We start from the raw sequence: 20,440 nt of genomic DNA, 5'->3' as shown, positions 1-20,440 counted from the left end.
TCCATCCATCCGTCCGTCCGTCCGTCCTCCCGTACCGATATAACCGGTGTGTTCGGGCACAGGGATATCTTTGTCCGGTAACTGCGCGGCGGCTGCGAAACCCCCCTGTTCGTGCTTGAGGTGCAGAAGAAGGACGGCTCCAGCTTGGTGACAGCGAGCCCCTAAATTCGGTGCCGGGAAGGGGGGCCGGGAGCCGGGAGGGTTGGGCTGCCGAGCGGGGCGGGAGTGCACAGAAAGGGCGCACCACCGAAAGCGGGCAGTACGGTACTGCTGTGGCAAACCGGCGATAAATTTTCCTATTTCTGGGCAAAGTCGTCACAGCCTGCTAAACATTCCACTGCTGACTCGTTCATCAGCCGTCCACACGGTCCGGCTGTAAGATTCAGACTGAATGATTCCCTTTAATGCCTCCTTCCAATACTGGTGGGGCACAGGAGGTGCCACGTTAGCAACCCGTCCCCTACCAGATCAGTCCCACTCCTTTAAAGATTTCCTGCCCTCTGACATGCCTATATTCATATCACTACACCAGTGACTGTAAGCTGGTGGATAATTTGTGCCCTTTCAGGCTGGTCTGGATCAAGGCAGGCTGGTTGGTGCAAAAGTAATTCAAAAATCTGGACCTTGTATAACATCTTTACTCCAAACACACCTTATTCGGAATTAAGATTAATGGCATTCTCCTGATTCAGGGTTTCAGGAACGGGGCAACCGTGTCATACTCTGCTTACTCAACCTGCTAAAGCAGCATATTAAAAATGTAATTAACATATAAGTGAAAGCCCTGGCACATTCCCTGCTGGTGCAAAGGAGCTTTGCTTCCAGCCAGCAGGACATGTATCCTGGAGTGAGCCATGAAACCAGTGTGCCTGAGTCCCAAAGCTCCAGCAGGAAATGACAGGATGAAAGAAAAGAAAGCTACTGCCTTTTTTTTTTAAATTTTTTTTTTAATGTTTTACAGTCAGAAGCAGCATCTGAAGTATAAATGAGAGGTACCCCATGTAAAAATGATCTAGATTTGAAAAGCAGAGCTGAAAAGAGTAATTCTACAATTTAACATAACCAGAAGGAAAGCTGTTACACCAGATTAGATGGAAAGAACAACACTGCTCACTGAGATCACTTGGGCTGCTGGATTTTGAGAACTTTTCAAACAAAATCGCTCTGAGCTGCTCAGTGACATACATTAAAAATGATTTTGCTAGCAGGATAGGGAATTGAAGGCAAGAAGCAGCTAGTTGTTTGAATTTGGGGGATGTAAGCTCTTGGAGGGAATGAAATGGAAGCTGTTTCAATTTGCAATTTATATCTCCTCTGGCTTGCAGCTGCAGCACATATGAATCAATGCTTTAATACACAGTCTTCAGAGTGTTCTCTCTCATGCAACTTCTGTTAGGTTGTGCATAGCTCCAGATTCAGAGAGATCTCATGATCTGGGGGATGGGCTGCTTCTACCCAGATGCTTTCACTATTTTACTGCACTATGGCAGAAGCAAATTTTTAATCTCTTTGCCAGGGAAGTAGTTGTATTAGTAACAAGGAGGGGAAAAAAGGAGTCAAAAAAGGAGTGAAAAGACATGTTTCCTTTCATTCTCTTAAACTCCAGACAATATAACATGAAAACGAATTCATGTCAAACCATCTTCCAAAGATTCCCACCTCAGTGCATAAACTGAAAGGGATAAAATACAGGGTTACCTTTCAGCCTACCTACCCTTGGATGACATGCTGCTTAGGTGTAACAACCCAGGGATATGGCTAGAAGCAAAACATTTTATTTTAAGGTATTTTCTCAGTAATTTCCAGTGAATAAGACAAAATTATGAATATTCACCAGATACTCAGAACATGTGTCATCAAATAATTTGTTTCTGCAATAAGATGTTTGACAAGCAGAGGGAAGTCTTGATGCTTCGAAAAGCATTTAGAAGGTGAAAATCTGCAATTCTTTCTTCATATATACATATAAAATAAATACATGCACATGCACTTGTATTGACATATTTTAGAGACTTCTCAGAGGCAGGAGTAAAGAATATCTGTTTAAAGGGATTATATCCACTGTTGCAGGCTAATTTGATAGACAATGATCAAAGTTTTCTTAAGAATTCAAAATTATGCCATTTCAAGGAAAAAGCTGACAGTTTGAAAAAACTAGCCTCAATGAACTCTGACATTTCTTTTAAGCCTACATTTTAAGACTAAATACTGAGATTTGGTGTTACTGATGTTAGGTCAATCCTTTCATCAGTTTCAATGCTAAAAGATTTTGAATTTGTCATGGGGAAAAAAAGTGTGATGAAAAGAACCTCAAAATGAAGTTACTGTCTGGGACTCCAGCAGTATTCCCAAAGGGATTCCAGGGAAATTTGGATATAACCCTTGAAGTCCTTGTATGCATGGGTCTTGCCTAAGGAATCCAGCAAACTTACACAATTCTAGCAATATATCAAAATACAGAACTTCATCAATCACGTTAAATAAGTTCCCTTCCCAGACTGAAGAGCTCCTGACAATGATTGCAGGGGTAGAAGAGAAGAAGAGGCTCTTTTTGTCCCTTCTAACTTCGGGACTTGCTATATTTAAAAGCAGTACTGAAAAGGACATAGACTAGTTATGAAGGAAATATACAGCTGTACCAAAAGAAAACTAGTTTCTGCAGATTAAAAAAAATATTGTTTTGCAGCTCCAGTTAATAAGTAATAGAATATGCTCATAAAATCAGTCTCTCTTTGGGGGTGTTTAATATGCTAAACATGAATTGATTGTCTTGCAGGTAACTGCTAGAGAACTAATCATCCAGCTAACAGTCAACCAATTAGAAAAACACTAAGTGGTTCATTTATACAAAAAGTAATGAAGATTCCAGCTCGTTTATAGATTACAAAGTTTCTGTACGCAAGACAGATAGATGAGGAATGGCTAAGATCACATTGGGATAATGATGTTGCCAAGTTTAAGTCCAACTCTTTCTTAAACTTGTGTACTCTAATAGCTGCAGCTGAAGGAAATTTGCTCAGTTGCTGCCAGGTACCTCTGCTCACACACTGAGAGCAATTGCTCTGGGAATTTTCATATTCTTGTTCAAAAGCATCAGGGAATAACATAGTAACCCTTACTTCCAGCAGCGTCTTCTCAGTCTGCACAAAATTACAAACCCCTTCCCTTTTTCCTAGTTTTGAAAGAGTGAAAACAAAGGATTCTACCATTTCCTGCCACAAATTTCACATTCACTAATCATTATTTTTCTTCTCAGCTGCAGCACATAAGAGCTGGTCCCAAACATACGTCTAAGAACATATTTGACACTCTCCAGCAATATCTGTTTCTTGTCTTAGTAGATGAACATTTTAATTTGCTTTTATTAATAAATATTCTTACAGCTACTAATTTATGCAGAAATGAATTTTCTTAAAATTTGTGTGTGGTTTACTAATGACAGTTCTTTAGAAATGGTCATCCAAAAATATATCACCAAGTGGAATTAATATGGGGCCTCGAGTTAAAAAGCGTTAATATGTCAAGTTGAATATAAATATAATGTATATAGTTTGATGATGAATCACAATGAGACATAATTGACTCACCACACTACTGCTATTTCAATTTCGAAGAGGACTTAAATGTAGTAAAATATAAAAAGGCAAAAATAATTTTGATATCAAATTGTTACATTGTTACAATATTGTTACATTCCCATCTCTAGATAGCTAACAGAAAATCATACCAAAATAGATCATGGCAGTAAAAATTTTCATATTCTGATACATAACAGTGGGACAGAAATTTTTAACTTGTCTAGTAAATGAACATACAAATGAGCTATCTTCATGCTCCTAATGAAGACTCTCTGGAGGTTTCTCATATCATGCCTCCATATTTTTAGTTTTAATTTGGTAATGTGCACAATATTCAGAGGAAATAGGATTAAGACAATTTATTTTGCATATGGTCTCTGAATATTCTGTAAGGCATGCATTTCCTCTAGAAAATTTAAATAGTTGATTAGAAAAAGTAAATTTTTAATACAGGTTAGCAAATTCTACACTATACTAATTGCAGAGGGAATGACACTGCTGATACTGCCTTGGCTCCTTTCTACACTAAGCATCACTGGAGTATTTTCTAATAAAACAACAACAGCTGTTCCTAGATATATGATGCCAATAACAGTTGCCAGTCACAAAAACTTGTGATAATATAGTCACTTGCCTTTAGTATTCCATGAAACAGCAGGCAAAATATACTGACAGGACTTGGAGAAAACAACATAATGCCTGGCATTTTGCTACCTGTTACCATAAAACTCTGAGCTAATCAGTCCCTTTCTGAATGCAGGAAAGATGGAAAACAAAATAAAGGGCCACAAAAGAAGAGCATAGTGTGTCAATCTCTCAGTGTCTGCATGGAAACAGACAAGAAAGAAGGCTCAGCTGAAGGCAGTGAAGTACTTAACTTAGACATTAGTAGACCTTTCTGCCCATCCTGTGGAATTTCTCACTAATGTTTATAATAGACATTATTCAATCAAGAAACTTGCTTAATTGGGCTGTTTCCTGGGAAACTAATACAATTGTGTAATTGTGGATCATGCACTGACCAGTGTAAAATGGGATACATCTTGGTAACTGTATAATGTTCATGTGTAATGGGTGACATTTTTGTAAGTTTAAACCTGTCAATGAAATTATCTTGATGGCTTTGAAATTAATGTAGTCAAAAATAAACCTTTTTCATACACAGACCAGTATTAAATCCTCTCAAGTCAAGATTCCCTCTGAATTCTTGTGAATGGTTATTCAGGTACTCTTTACAAAACATCAGATACTAATATGCCCTATTTCAAATTATGAACATTATATTTGGTGGAGTTTGGCTTTTACAGCTGGTAGTGTGATACAACCTTCTTTCCTACTGTAATGATAGCTTTAATAAAGTATTGCTTAGTGGTAGGAAAATACTAACAAGCAAAGGTTTCTGCGATAATATAAAGACAGATTTTCATAATATAATCCAAAAGGACATTATTTCTGGGGCATATTATGTATTTTTTATCTTTACTAAGATAGAGAAATTGCTTCTCTTAGACTCAGCACACAGTATGCTAAAGCCAGATCAAAAAAAGGGGAAATGGAATATGTTACAAGATGATGATGCAACTTCTACTGAAGTTGGAATATCCTTTCCATTGAAACCATAATGCTGAATGATGCTGAAGATATGTGAAAGAAAAATTGGGTAATTTTTGATATAGAATCTTCACTGAAACTTAGCAGTCCTTCTGTACTGTACCCTATTTTCCCTGTACAATAGCTGTATGTTTTTCCAGTCATTCTTTTTTAGCACTTCTTCCAGTATGAAGATGTGTACAGATGTCGTTTTGCTCCTTCCAAAAAGGTGCATGACCAACAAAATACTTAAATATAGCAATATATGCTAATAGTTTCACACCCAGTCAGTGGGCGCCACTGAGAGGAGTCTCGTTTCCTCTTCCTTAGCTGCCCTGCTTCATCAGGTATTTTTTACATTTTGGTAATACCTCCCCAGAGCCTTCTTGTCTCCTGGCCAAACAGCACTACCTCTCTGCTTCACCTGATATGGTGAATATTCTGATCCATGAACGAGGTACATGACTGTTTGCTGCACTTGCTCTAGTACATGATCATGAGTTGGGCACTGAGGGGTTAAGAATGGGACTCAGCACTCCAAATGGTCTCACCAGCACCAGGGCAATGGACAACTCTCCTTAAGCTGCTGGTAATGCTTTTCTAGTACAGCCCAGGATTCTGTTGGCCTTCTTTATCACAAGGGGAAAAATTTGCACTATATTTTAGTAGCCATGTTTTGTAATTATACTGAGCACTAACATAGGACAAAATTGAATTTTGAAATTTGCTGAGCTTTGTAGCAGAGCTCCTAGTTGTTGAATCACCTATAATTTGTGGGACAACAGTGTTTAGTGCAGGGCTGTAGAGTCAGTTAATGTCTAATCCCAGTGGTTCTCTTAACTGGATTAAACTAATTTCCAATTAGAGTAGGAAAAAAGATTCATCTGTGTTTCTGAAAGAGGAAGAAGCAGTGGAAGTGAAACAAAGGATAAACTTCTTGGTCACTTCCAAATTCTGAAAGCTTGGGTTGACAACATTTTTATTTAGAAGTGTCAAATGAGAAAATAAGATTAAAAGCCATATAATGCTGTCCACATCAGCACCCTTCAGCACTGTGTCTGATGGAGATTCTTCCCCATAAAGGCTAATGTGTAGGTACAGCATCCTTCCTATTTTGCAGTGCCTAGCCTTGTGTGTCTATCCCTCTCCAGTGTGCTTAGCACAAGTGGTAGATCATAAGATTTTATTGAAGGTTTAAAAAGTCCAGTGGGGTTAAGTCTCTAGTATCACCAAAGTAAAAGCCCCTCCCTGCTGCCCCTCCATTTCATTTCCCTAGCCAGGCAGTATGACAACTGAAGAAATGGAAATGAGAGTCAAGAAGCAATTTGATTCTGACTCTCCTTATTTTTATGTAAAGAAATACTGCAGTTCCACAAGCCAACTACTTGCTTCCATATAGGTAATGTCATGGCTGCCATTTATTTAATAGAACCACCATCTACTGGAATGCTTCTCAGGATGTGCTTTTCTTTTGCTATTTACTTATTAGTGCCCACTGTAATTAGTTAGAATTAAGAAAAATCAAGTTTATGAATAGTATGATCTGTTTAATAGGCTAAATAAGCAACAAGAAATAACCTCGTGTTAGATGGTGACAAGCAATGAAGCAGAGACATATGTTTTTTCTATTCCCCAAGCATAAACAGAACACAGAGTTTCCCTGACTAATAGATTTACTTTCATTTTAATTAAAACAGAACATTTAGTTACATTTCCTCCATTCTGTCAAAGAATTAAATAGATAAATGGCTAGCAGGAGAAAAAATGGCAACATTTTCTTTAGTGCTCCGACTGCACTCATAACCGATTACTACCCATCTGTTCACTAAAGGTGTAGGAAAGGCACATCATATAAAGTGTTGTTCCCATAAAAAGGCTTACTAAAATACTTTGGTTTTGATCCCATATCTTCCAAAATGAAAAAAAGTTTTTGAAAAAGTAGAATTCGTCAATTCTGTTTTGATATAACATCTGATAAGCTGTTGTCATTGTTTTATTCTTCTGATTCTTTCTACCATTAAATCAAAGCTCATGGAGAGTGGCTCCCCTTGAGGAAATGATTGAAATGGCAATTCTATAGATTCTAGCCAAGAAGGAACCATTAAGTAGGCAGTCACATGCAAGACAAGACAAAAGACTCCACTCACTTTCTCTGGTAGTAAGCCTAACAACTGAGGTTTGATTGATGCATATAGTGCAGGAAGGTTCTAATTTTGCTTTAAGAAACTGAAGAACTGAAGAGCCACTTCTCTTGGTATTCTTCTTTTCTAATTCTAATGGTTAACAGCTCCTGTATTTGGTAACTCAATTTACTGGCTTCAGGAGTTTTTAAGAAAATATGTTCCATCTGCTGATAAAATGCCTCATTCTTTCAATCATTTTAGAGGTGTGGATGTAAACAGGAGAAATGCAAAATGGGACAGGATACATCCAGCAGTGTTGAATGGAGTGACTGTTGTCATTGGGGAGATACTCCCTGCTACAGAATAACTGAAAGGTTTGGTTTGGAAGAGACCTTTAAAGGTCATCTAGTTTAAACCCTCCTGCCATGGGCAGGCACACTTTCTGCTAGATCATGCTCCTCAAAGCACCATCCAAGATAGACTTGAACAATCCCAGAAGTGAGCATCCTCAACTTCTCTGAGGAACTTATGCCAGTGCCTCACCACCCTCCCAGTGAAGAAAAATCCAATCTAAACCTACCCTCTTTTCTCTTAAAGGCACTGTCCCTTGTCTTAGTACTACATGCCCTTGCCATAATCTGCAGGCATCTTTACATACTGGAGGAAGATTGCAGTAAAGTCTCTCCAGAGACTCCTCTCCTGGCTGAACAACCAAAACTCTCTCAGCCAATCTTCACAGGGGAGGTGTTTCAGCCCTTTGATCATCTTCATTTCCAAAAACAGTAAGAAGGAATATCCACAGAACCACAAGGCTGGTCAACCTTACTTGCATCCCTATATAATTTATAAAGCAAGTCCCCAAAAAGCTTTTCAGGACAGCAGCCTGAGTTGGACTGGCAAGTATGGATTTACCAAGAGGAAATCTTGCCTGATAAACTTGTCCTCTCTGATGAAACAAGTGGATGTAGACAGCAGGACAAATACTTTCCTTCAACCTGAGTCAAACTTTTGACACATTCTCTCCCAATATCCCCATAGTCATACTTAAGGACTTTATTGGTTGCATAGAACATAAGGTAGTGAAAGTCTGGCTGGACTGCAAGACTCTCAGAATCACATGGATCAAGAGTCAAGATTGGTCTAGACACTATTTAGCACCTTTGTCAACAACATGAGCAATAGGATAGTATGCAAGCTGACAGGTGAACCTGTATTGGAAGTTTCTTTGAAACTGCAAAACTAAGCTACATATTTTAAAAACAGACCAGTAGTTCCTTTTTCCTTTCCTATATTGACAATAGCAAAAGTATTTTGCACATTAGTCACCTATAATAGCTTTGCATGCCAGTCACCCAATGAACCAGCCAGTCTTATTTCTCAACGTGGTAAGAAATTATTGTCTCAGTCGGCTGTGCTAAAGACCATCAAGTCAAATTCTTATATTTATAGGATCTGCAATGAGAAAAAAAAAGCAGAAATTTTTATGTATTACTAAAAGGGCTAGACTTATCTGTATGGATGCAAATAACAGACTATGCAATAAGAAAACTACTGGGTTTACAATATTCATTTTTAGTGCAACAGAAAAGCATGATCTAATCCCATAACTATTTAAAATCATGATTGGCAAGGAAGAGTTAACCAGTTGTTCCTTAAAGAATTTTTAAGATAAAAATACTTAACACATTTTTCAAAGCTTAAAGTTTATTTATTCTCTCTTTCTAGCCCTTTATAATATAGGGCCTGATCCTTTCTAATTCTTCTGAATGACTCAATAGAAGTGGAGCTTTATTGCTGTAAATGAAAACTCAGTGTACACTATGCATAAATTTATGCATATAACATTTTACTGCCTGTGTTTTAACACTTACTGTATGTGGACTATTGTATATTCAGATGTTTTAAGCTTATACTAGGTAATATTAATTTCATTTAATAATAATTTGATTTTGACCTTTATTTGACCACAAAATTTTTTTGATGTTGTACCACATCTAAAAATATTTTTATCAGTGGCATTTAATGGAATCAGTACATCACCATAAGCACCTAAATGAGTAGGAAAAATCGATCTCCAGCACTATTCTTTTTTGTCCCAATGCAATATCAGTATTAATAAGCAGACATTATTAAATTCCAACACAGACATTATTAAATTTAAAGTTTTACTTCCATGTTCAAGACCTAAGTCCTTTAATATGCCTTTTAATTAATAATGTGTTTTCTAATTTCTTTGTTTCTGCTGTAGTTTTTTTTTAAGCCCATCTACTGTAAAAAGACTCTTAAGTATCACCAAAGTTGGAAGATAAACCACTCTTTATCTAATGTTAGTTATTAATGTGCCTTTGTTAATTTTATGGAAACCTACATTCAAAGAACCTGTTACAGAACATACATTTTCAAAACTAGTCAGGGGATAACTCAGACTTTTCTGCCTGGAAAGTGTTAAACTTTTCTGAAGTCCTCATATTACTAAGGGGAAAGAAGAAAGATCCAGAAGCAGAAACACTCCTTGAGAGCATCTGCCCTTCAAGGTTGTCCAAAACCTTTCCCATGCCTAGAGGGGGAAGCCAGATGATGTACAAAGTGCACCAGCCATCTGCACTGATGTGATCCTGAGGGGCGCTGCACACCTGAGGGCAGCAAGGCATGCAGCAATCACAAAAACTGCTGGCACTGCATGCATTACACCAACCACCACAAGCCAACCCAGGGGTAGGCACACGGGGGAAAGGTGCTTGAATACCTATAGACCATGTCAAGGGCTTTTACTTGCAAGACAGTAATTGATACACAGAAATTTTCTTCTACTTTTTTTCTCTTTTTTTTAACCTGGCCACCCTTCTACTTCCCATGAGTAGGGTTTGCTCCTTGTTTCTACAGTGGAAAACAACTCTTAAAACCTCCTGCTGGGCATTGCGTTCAGCAGTACAACAGAACAGGGAAACACACTGCCCTTAGCTTCTTTAAAGGGTGAGCAAGCACTGGGGAAAGATCTGGAAAGGAGAACACATCAGAAGACAAAACCATCTGGCTTTCAGACCAGCAAAAGCCAGCTCCAGAACTGATAGATGTGATAGCTTTAAACTGCTGATAGCAGGGAGAAGCATTCATATAAATGCATGAATTTAAATAGTATACAGTCAACTTAAAAAGCCTTGGTAGAACTTTGACAGGAGCTAGGAAAAGGGATTTTTTTTTTTTTCTCAAAAAAGTCGCATTTCTTTCACTATACTCTTCCCCCAAACAAAACCAATGATATATAATGCAAAAACTTATTAGATAAAACCAAACACTAGTGCCTGATACAGGTAAGAGAACCATTTTATTTATAAAGCTGCCATCATTTTAGCATTTTAAACAAATGCAACTAAAACAAAGTAATAAGTGTATAATAATCACACACATACAGGAAAATGTGAAAATAAAAACCGCCACTGAATAGTTTTAAAAAATTATTTGTTTTTCAACAAAAATTCACAGTAATTTCTGAAAACCAGGTTTTCTTCTTAGCTATACCTAAGACAAATCTTAGTTGTATTCTGCAATGGAAAGAAAGTCAATCATCTGTATACTGAAATTGGTTCTAGTTTGGAATGTCTCCTATGTTATATGGTTTATCAAAATAGGATCCCGTGTCTTCATTGCTGATGTGATTTTGTGAGTTTTCAAAAAAAAAATCTAATAAACCTAGCTATGAAAAGAATGAGCAAGAAATGATGTCTATTGATGCATAATATGCCAAAATTTAGGACTGTTAAATTGATGACTCATGTCAGTCTACTGTGACTAAAAAATGTTAATTGACTTGTAAAACAGATACTATTTCATAATGTCAAGGAAATACCAAGAACCAGTCATGACTGATTATTTTTAGAGATTCAAATCTTATTAGTGGCTCAGAGATACCACCATTTTTGTGCGCATGGAAGTTTCTTCCCATGCAGTTCTCAGGTAAACATAAAACATTTCCTGAAGACATTTCTGTCATACCTTAAAGTAGATAAAGTGTCTTTATAATATGGAAGGTATCAATATGCTTTAAGCACTGGTCTGTCTTTTCAGCTATCACATTTTCTTGAAGACTAGCATGTTGAACCGATGTTTTGAGTGAGAGGCTCTAGAGAAAAAATGAACAAAATGCTCTTCATTCACAATCTCTTAAAGAACAAAATTTTGTTGATGATTTCAGAGATTATACTCCTGGCTTGCCTGATAAGTTGGATATTACTGCCAGTATAAGAAAGTTTAGTCAGTGTCAATGATGACATCCTGAAAATTGAAGACTCTCTAGACACTCTCCCCCACGTTTCATAGCTGCCAGATGAAAGATGCATGATCATCAACAATACACTTTTGCTTCTTCCTATTGAGATTGTCTTCAGACAAATTCTAAAATCAGTTTATTTCTTTCCTCTGATTTAAGAAGCAGTCAAAACAGACTGTAAAGCCTCCAATTATGAAATTCTTTAGCTTCATTATGACCCTCTCCTTCTTTTGCCTTTTCCCACCATTTGTTTTCTGAGTATCAGAATGTGGGAAAATGGCTGGGGGGTTCAGAGAAAACTGGGAAGTTATATTCACACTCTAACAGGAGTTAGTGTAGAAATTTTCAGGTGAAATGCAGTTGCACTCCTGCATGGGACGCAGTCATCATGCCTGATTTACCCCCAGAAATCATGATAAGGGAAATGAAATGGAGGGTGGAGTAGAGAGGATACACTGCAGCCAGACTTTGTTAAAATCCTTTCAAGGGAGGGATCTCGGTAGCACCTTGTAGCTGATAATCCCTGTATGAGGATATGTTAGTCAAGGATACTGTTAATAACAGTATGAGGTGTTAATCAAGGGAGAAAAAAGATGCCTTGCTGTTGAACCAGCAGCCATGGTGAGATCACAGATGTCATACTGATGCACACTTCTATACCAAAGCTACCTGTCTCCAAGGTTACCACCACCCCTCACAGAGAAGCATTCTATATTTTATTGACTATATCTTAGAATTTTACACCAATCAGTGACAAACATATATAGTACTGGAGTTACTCCAGCTCCATCAAGACTTAGCAAAATAGTATAAAAGTAAGTTAAGAATGGGACAAAATTAGGGAAGACTCCATTGTAATTTTTGGAATCAGTTGATGGGCTGAACCTGTCTTCTTCTCCTTCTATCATGTAAGAACTGTACTCTTATGTGTGCTGAATGATTATCTCAAGCCAGTTTGTGTTAGGGATTAGAGATTCTCATTATATTACTTTGAATACATTTTTCAGTCAGACACTACCAATGGCAACTCGCGAGCCTTAACTTGTCACAATCTCATTAATAAAGAGTGTTCTGTAAACTGTTGGTGTGGGTGCTTCATGGGTGCTGGCAGTCACTGTCAGCAGGTAACATACTCAAATAAAGATGTGGAGACCTGGGAGGGGGGTCTCTCTGTTGGCTTGTGACCCTGATCAAATCAGTCCAATCACTCCCTGATCCAGAAGACTGTTCAGTGAAGGGTCCCCACAACTGCGTGCTGACAGACTGGTTGGGCACAGGATCTAGGCTTTCTTGGGATGCTGACTGTCTTTATCAACACAGAAGATTTGAGGAAATCCCTTTTCAGAGAATCTTTGGTATCTCCTGTATTCCATTGCTAGTAGCAAATGAGAGCTTCAATATCAATTTTTTCAATGGAACATGTGGTCATTATTTTTATCACTTTGTGAAATTTTAAATTTTTTTTATTTAAAATCCACTGATTTCAGGGCTATCATAAGCCACAAAAGAGACACTGGTGCTTTATACAGTTTTAGTTTTTGTCATCATTATACCAGATTAGCCCCTGGATTCTAAAAACTTCCATGTAGATGACCTAATTATTTGAGTGAGCAGCTTCTATGACTGCAGTGACTTTCCATGTGCTTGCAGGACCTCTAAAAGGTTTCTGCTGATCTGCTTGCAATAGTACACTTTTAGAACATTTATATAGTTTACATTTTACAAATGTTATCAAAAACTTCAACTTTCAGACACATACCACTATTTCCTAATTAGATAAAATAATGTTTTCATATTTTGCAGGAATCACTTGTGACAAATAACCTTTTTGTTGGAATCTGTGTATTTCCAACTATGCGAAAAGAAAAATCCCCAGAAACAAACTGGAGATCATTTTGTAGTGAACAGTAGAGATACACTAAAGTAATTTATGTTAAATGTTTTACAAATTCAAGATCAAGTCTAGTATGGTATTACACTGAGAAACCCCATAGCACATTCAATTCACTATTAACGTCACTGAATCTACAATAAGTGAGAGTTTGCCGACTCTTTACTTCTCAGCTAAGATTTAAATCATCTACTTTGAAGTGTGTCAACATGATTAATTACAGAAAGAACTCATTAGTGGGACCTCTTAAAAATACAGAGATTAATGGAATGGGAATTGGGAATTAAATTCTGCTACTGTTAACAAATTTCACTGTTGTTTCTACATGCCATTTAAAAATTTACATTATCATTGGTGTCCATCTAGCAGTTGGGTGACTATAGAAAGATGGAAATGTGTCAGCAGATTAAAGAGAGACAAAATAACACTTATATCTTCAGCATACAAATTAGAGATAAAATAGTCATACTGTGGGGATTTATTTTCTGTATGTGAAAAGTATTACAGTGTTCTAGAAGCAAACAACTGTCAGACAATGTTGCTCTACATGGATACATGTGTATACATCTGATGGCCAAATCAAGAAAAAAATACTTGGGATCACATCATGATAAAATGAAGATACTGAGATGCACTAAAAAAAGTGACTCACTGAAATGATTTAAGGTAACTTCTCTCTATATCTGCCAAAGGATCTTACGCAATAAAAAGTATTTAAGGTTTATTTCATTATTTCTGTCTTATTGCTAGGGTTGAAACAGAGATGTATTTTTATTTTATTCCCTTGAAAAATTATCCCATTCAATTTCCTAGTCTTTCCTATACAGGCTACTTTTTGACAGAAATAGTAAAACCTTATTGTTAAGCCTTTTTGTCTGCCACCAGCTCTTGCACAATTTCAGTGAACTCCATGTGCACTTAATATTAGAATTTCATCTTTATCTTTCAGTATTGATATTTTTAATAGGTGTTAAATAAAGTTAGGTTCAGAACTTTCAGATATTATTGTTATTCATACTATATCCTCTTTGCCTATTTTTAGTATCAATCTAAAAATTCTTCTCAATCACTGTTTTTCATTCTTCCCTCTTTGCATTTTTTCCCTTTGTTCTCTGTATAGGAAATGCAAACTTGAAAATATTTACTGGGTTTTGTTGTTTTGTTGTTTTTTTTTTTCCTGTGGATATTTCTTTCATTTGCTCTAAGATTTTGAAATTCACACAACTTCCTGCATGCATTTGTACTACTGGCACCTTTTTTTTTTTTTTTTGGCTGATTTAGGTTGCTACAGTGTTATTTTATTCCTTGAAGACCAAGAAAAGACCTCTTTTAGCAATAAAAGCTGTGTTGGAATAAAATTCATATTTTGGGCTCCTTACCTATGCTCTTTGTTTTCAAAGGAATGGTTAGATTAAAAAGTTAAAAGAAAAAAGTTCCATCCCTTTTCCCTCTTTGTAATTGTCACTTCAAACAATTGTTGCTGAATACCAAGATTCTTTAAAGTTGGCTGTACTGAAGAGGAGGAGAATGTGATTGACAACTTTAATCCCCAAACACAATGGCCCATTCTATTGCCAAAGTACAGCAAGTTCTTTGTGGTCTCTACAGAGCTTTCTTGAGAATTGATGGGGACCATAAAGTGAGCTACTGCTTTCATTACATTGCACTTCAAATGAAAGCAGCTTCAGCCCCATCTTCTCTGATATAAATACAAACCTAAATTTACTTGTGCAATTCTACACAAAGTAGTACGTCACACAAATGGTTGCAAGATAATGAGTGACAAAACAGCAAGAATGAGTGCTCTTTTTGGCATAAGTGAAGGCTAATGCCAACATAAATGCTTCTGAAATTAGCTTAGGGTGACTGGTCTTTGGGAAATGACCTAGCAGGAAGGCATAGAAAAATTCCATGAATTCAAAACACATTAAATAAAAATTCTCTAGGGAAATGACTGACTGATGAGGCAAGAATGGAATTTCTTTGTCTCACAAGAAGGAAAGAAAGTTTGTTTAGGATGATCTGAAGAGACAGAAACAGATGAAATCATCTCATATGAAACATTCTCTTAAAAAACCTAGAGAAACAAAGATCTCAGCCTCCTCAAATACTTTTTTAGTGCATCCATTTTTACTGAGCCTGACTGACCCCTCAGACTTGACTATCTGTTGCCCAATTTGCAGAGGTACAACAAAAAGGATAAAAAGCTTACAATATAACAAATCATTCTAATTTAAATTGAATAACTGAGAAATTTGACTTGTGATACTGTGGTATACCATGTTCTTCAGATGAAATGATGCAAATCAGATGTTTGGGATATTTATTATCTCTTATCCCTGTATATAATACTAAAGCTCATTCCTTGAAAAAAAGGGGATTTAAATATTTCTTTAAATTGTTTGATGAAAATGCATATCTTCTTTTTCAAAAATAAACCTAAGGGGGGAAAAAAGCAGGTAAGAAAAAGTAATTTACCAGAAGCTCCTTCATCAAAATGGGTGTTAATTCCCAACTAGTTGGACACAATAGGAGCTGATGAAACAGCAAAATTATACAGTGATGATGATACAGTCGTCCTTTGGTAAGTAGATCCCATTTTCTATGCTTCCAAAGCACTGGAGCACAAGGTTGTCTCACTAACATACATATACAGTCTTGAAGGGAGGGTGCAAAGGGGAGGGAGCCCAGTGGTGCCTGGTGGCAGGATCAGAGGCAATGGTCACAAACTGAAATGCAGGAGGTTCCCTCTGAATATCAGGAAACAGTTTGTCAGCTGTGAGTGCTGCGGTGCATGTCCAACCACCGGTGATCTCTGTGACACAGCTAGCAGCAGAGTGGCCAGAGATGGGCTGGCAACAATGCCCCAAGGGATCTGTGGGGCACACAGGGAAACCCTCTGGTCTTGGGAACACAGCGGTGGTGTGGTTGTGCGGCACAGCCACAAGGAAGGGATGGGTACAGCTGAAGTGCCAAAAGTGAAGGTACTTATTAAATAAATAAAAAGGGTACAAATACGGGTGCAAAACAAAACATAAAGAGGCTGCTTCAGAAGACTCTGAAGTGGAGCTGACACACACACACATATAAATACATATATATATATATATATACAGATAGATATAGATGTAGATATAGATATAGATGTAGATATAGATGTAGATATAGATATAGATAGATAGATATAGATAGATAGATATATATACACAGTCTCTCACAGAATGTTCTAGAAGCCTTCTGGCCAACCACAGGCTGTTGATCTTCATGGCCACCCCCAAATGGTCACAGAGTCATTTGCGAGTCCTTTGCTCCTCACTATAAGTTGCCTGGATGTCATTAATTGAGGCTTCTTATTTCTTGAGGCTTGCTGTTGGTCGGCTGTGGTGTGGCTGTATGGCCAGTCTCCAGCCCGTCCCCTCCAGGACAAGTTCCCACTTTGAGAATGGCCAAACAGTGGCAAAGTTTTGCCAGAGAGATGTGAAGTAGCCATCCCTGCTAATACACAAAAGTTGTCTGGACATGGTCTTGGAGAACAGGGTCCATGGATTTTGGATTGGGTGACCTTCAGAGGTCTCAGCAAGCTTGAGCTCTCCTAGGATTCTGTGATTCTGTTGCTTTGATTTAAAGTTGTTTCTGTGTGTCACATCTAATCAGTTTTCATGTTATATCAATTTATCAGATTTCAGCCATTAGCACATGAAAGGCTATCCTCATCTTGGACATTGCAGCCTCTGTGGTGTGTGGTGTGTGCCTGATTCCCCTCCTTGTTCTGATATTATCTCCCTCCCCAAAGTGTGAGGCAAACCTTCAGAAAGTATTCCACTAGAAATTGGTAACTGCTACTACTTCCTGTCATTCCAAAAGTCTTGAGTTTTTCACTATGTTTGTACACCACTGCTCTTTTTTCAGTATTTATTATTTTCCTTTTTTTTCCTTGTTAAATTTCCATCAGTAATTACCCATCAGTTTCCCTGTAAAATGCCTCTTCTCGAGTCATTTAAAAATAAGAGGAAAACCAGAAATTAAATCAAGTCCATGTATCTGTTCCCATACTGTAAGTGAAATGCCAATACAGAAGTTATTTTACAGGGGGAATCTATCAACTAGTGCACTAGTTACTGCACTGGGGCAAGGAGGGCACAAAAAAACAAGGCTCTTCATTTTAAGTCTGAGTAAGTCAAGCAAAAGTTTGAACCCGAATGTTAGAGGTGAAACCCTAACTGTGAGCTTTTTCCCCATATTCTGTCCTACTGACCTGATGTTAAGAAACTCTGGTAAAAGTTTCTGAGAAAGAGATGTGTTCTTAAAGTTTAAATTTGTTTCAAGGAGCAGACATTTCCCAGACTCTCAGGATTGCTACAGACAATTGAAGCTGTCAATTATCTTTCAATATTTAAATATAATCCATGGCCTTTTTCATACTTTATCCATCCAATTTTTGAAATTTCATGTATTTTAAATATAGTTCTATATGTTCTACACTATGATAGAACAAATATACTATACCAAAAATAAACAAGATTTAGGACAAAAGATTTAAAAGGGATTGTTTATTCAACAAATATTCAGTTGCAAACATTCCCTCTCATCCAGTTCTTGAACAATTCACATGTTGTGGAATCTGAAAGGTACACACAATCTGAAAGGTAACCTGAAAGATAGCACTGGATCTTTAGGAAAGCTACCCTGTCTTCTAGCAGATGGTTCAAATACTTTACCAATCAAAAAGCCTTTAGTGCAGAGAAAGCACAGAAAATTTAAAAGAACACAGTATTTTCATCACTACAGAAGTCACCAGTATTCTGTATTTTAGCAATGCTGATGTAGTGACTATAAAGTGCAAAAGCTGCAACCCATGGGCTCAAGGCAGTAAAGGAAAAAAATAAATACAGTGGGAAAAAAATAAACAAGTGATGACTGGTGCAGACAGGAAAGTGCACATAGATATGCAGACTCTGAGCATGCTATGGCTGCTCTGTAGATTTGCATTAACAAAGTCCAGCAGGAATCATTAGATCTGATTCTCTGCTGTAAACTACAGGCCTGTGAGTGTAGAACAAAGCTAATGAGATAAGTATTTTAAGGGAAAAAAAGGAAAAATACAAAATACCAACAAACAAAAAAACACCTAGAACTCTCCCCCAATGCCCCAAACTAAAAAACACACCAAGAAAAGGATTTAAAATTCTCTTTTTGAAATCTACTTCATCTTTACAATAGTGATATGCTTTCTATTTTCCTTGCCTTTATTAATTCAGTTTTATTAATTATCCTGACAGCTAGAATGTGCATAGAAGTAAAATGGTAATTTTGGACAACTTTCAATCACGCACATTGACACACTTTGTCACTAAGGCTGGTAAAACCTGTAATTTTGAGCTATCTTGTCTATTGACACTGTTCCTATATCTAAAGATCATGCTGGACTAAATTGAACTCTTCAACTCTCATTTCAAGGGACTTATTTTTCTCATCTTGGATAATTCTTTTACGTTCTTGTGTTGCATAGCTCTCTTCACATTGTTTTTGGCAATAAGTTGACCTGAGATATACATTATATTTTAATAGTGGCCTTTCTATGTATGCACAGAAATAATATCACTTTTTCCTTTCTTTTTTTGGTCCCATTCCTTCACATTCAAGGGCCAATTCAGGTTTTTTTCCTTTGTCATATTAGGGTATTGAAACTTATTTTTGAGGCAATTTTATGTGATGGTTCATTAGCAGTTTCCAAAGAGAGCAATTTTCAGAAAAAAATGTGCCATCATAAGAGAATACTGGATCATGAAAGAACTTAATTTTGGAGTATTAAATTTCCTTCTGTTGAATTGCTCTACTTTCATTAGGAGATAAATTAGAGGATCATTCTACTTGCTGTGTCTTGCCTTACTCATACTTTACTATATAACCAATATATATTTTCACCTGCATGATCTCCCAGTATTTATTTGACCTGCAATTTACCAATACAAGATTATGGATGAATCTTAATTACTCAGACTTCTACTAAACATGAAAAAGTTGCCTCAATTCCTAGGTAGATATTTTTCTTTTCCCTCAGGTAATCCCGAAGTTTAATGAACAATTTAACAATTTCATTTTTGAATCTGCCTAATATGAGATGATACATAAAACAAGTTTTCTTGAATCCAAGTACTGCTGATAAAGCAGATAATTTAGGGAATTTGAGTAGGCTGTATGAACTCAAACACATGTATCAATTAGATGTTTGACACAGATACCAGAATATCTTGTTTATAAACACATAATTTATGCAACTAAGGTGGGTTCATGTTGATGACAGACAGTATTTCCTAAACTCTATTATGACACTTAAATGATTTCCGGGGATCTACATCACAGTTACTAGTCTATACAGATCCCAAAGCTTTATCTTTTTCTATACTATCCCATCTTCTAAGAATTAAACTTCTTTAAAAAGTAATACTAGCAGTTTAAAATAATTCAAAACACTCTTGAAAGATGTCACCTCAAGTTTCTCAAGGGTTCCTGTTTGAATACCTTTAATTTCTGATGTTATGTCCTCCTTTACTACAGATGAAACTCTTCAGTCACTTGAGAAAGAGGGCATCTGTTCTTCTGTTTACAGAGGTTTCTGCCTAAGAGTAGTCTACATCTGGGGAGTAGTCTACATCTGGGGAGTAGTCTACATCTGACTACAGAATCTGCAAAAGAATTGCAAAACCAGAACAGACTCTGGGTTTCCCTAGGTCTGTCCAGTATCAGTGTAGTAAAGCAAAAATTAATTCTGGCCTTAAGGCAAGGAAGAAGACCAGCTGTCAGTACAGAGATGGAATAAGCATTTCTAAGCGGGAATCAGTTCCTCTTCTGCCTGAAGAAGGCTGCTATAAAAATATCCTAGTCAAATATATTTCTGTTCCAAGAATATATGGCATAAATTTTAAGAAGAGTCATCATATGAAATTGAGAACAGTTTTTTACAAATTTAGGTAGGCAAGAAAATAATGTA

General features: G+C 36.9%; 1 protein-coding gene and 1 long non-coding RNA gene across 10 annotated transcripts in view; one reads left to right on the top strand and one right to left on the bottom strand.

The window, feature by feature from the left end:
- The window catches only part of CDH18 (cadherin 18), a 494,422-nt gene that overhangs the window by 231,422 nt on the left and 242,560 nt on the right, over positions 1 to 20,440 (bottom strand). For 2 of the 9 annotated variants that reach the window (XM_071453838.1, XM_071453830.1), the window contains exon 1: positions 36 to 386. The exons of the other annotated variants lie outside the window; for them this stretch is intronic. The gene's annotated coding sequence lies outside the window, so the exon portion shown is untranslated. Of the gene's footprint in view, positions 1 to 35; positions 387 to 20,440 lie in introns of those variants that run through there. 9 annotated transcript variants of the gene reach the window in all.
- Positions 13 to 4,769, top strand: LOC139603250 (uncharacterized). The gene is made up of 2 exons (XR_011683630.1): positions 13 to 147; positions 4,339 to 4,769. It is a non-coding gene; the product is annotated as an uncharacterized lncRNA (long non-coding RNA).

Source organism: Agelaius tricolor, unplaced genomic scaffold (assembly GCF_023055355.1).
Source record: "Agelaius tricolor isolate 1412-34295 unplaced genomic scaffold, bAgeTri1.0.p SCAF_2, whole genome shotgun sequence".
NCBI lineage: Eukaryota > Metazoa > Chordata > Aves > Passeriformes > Icteridae > Agelaius > Agelaius tricolor.
The sequence above is the reverse complement of the archived record's forward strand: the minus strand, read 5'-3'. Positions and strand labels throughout refer to the sequence as shown.